The 816-nt window shown below is 44.7% G+C and overlaps 1 non-coding gene across 1 annotated transcript; it reads right to left on the bottom strand.

The window, feature by feature from the left end:
* Positions 1 to 486: 486 nt before the first annotated feature.
* Positions 487 to 593, bottom strand: LOC118490882. The gene has a single exon (XR_004890107.1). It is a non-coding gene; the product is annotated as a small nucleolar RNA R71 (small nucleolar RNA).
* Between the last annotated feature and the right edge of the window lie 223 nt (positions 594 to 816).

The raw sequence follows: 816 nt of genomic DNA on the forward strand, positions 1-816 counted from the left end.
TATCTTCGACAAAGACATAAAAGTACCGTTTGACGAACCCGAGCGCGTTTTAAGAAAACGACTTAAAGCCAAAAACCAACAAAAAGCCTCGATCCAAAACCCCCCCTTATGGCGGATCAATGCACTCTCATGGATTACCTACGGCATACGGTCGGTAATCTTGGAGCTGCTATTAACCCTCCTAATGTCGATGTTAATAACTTTGAGCTTCAACCACACCTTATCCAAATGGTCCAAAATTCCGCCACTTTTCATGGCTTAGCCGATGAAGATCCCCTTTTGCATATTACTAACTTCTTCGAAATATGTGACACCTTCCGGATTAACGAAGCCTCTAGCGACACCGTTCAGCTCCGTATATTCCCCTTTTCCCTCAAAAACCGAGCGAAAGCTTGGTTAAACACCCTACCAAGTGGGTCCGTACACACTTGCGATGAACTTGCCCAAAAATTTCTCTACAAATATTTCCCTCCAGCTAAAACCGCCAAACTCATGACTGAGATCAACACCTATTCTCAAGAAGATGGGGAATCCTTGTACAAGACATGGGAAAGGTTCAAGGAGCTATTAAGGAAGTGCCCACATCACGGTCATGAACGTTGGTAACAAGTATCAACCTTCTACAACGGACTCTTGCAACACACAACGCAAATCCTTGATTCCGGCTCCAGGGGACTCCTTGGGAATCGACTACCCGAGACAATTTATAATCAAATTAAAGAACTTGCTCAAAACAGTTTTCAATGGCACACCCCTAGGGGCTCAAAATCTATAGCCCCGGGCGCCCACAAAGTGGATGAATCCACTTCTTTGCAT

This window comes from Helianthus annuus, chromosome 3 (genome assembly GCF_002127325.2).
Source record: "Helianthus annuus cultivar XRQ/B chromosome 3, HanXRQr2.0-SUNRISE, whole genome shotgun sequence".
Lineage (NCBI taxonomy): Eukaryota > Viridiplantae > Streptophyta > Magnoliopsida > Asterales > Asteraceae > Helianthus > Helianthus annuus.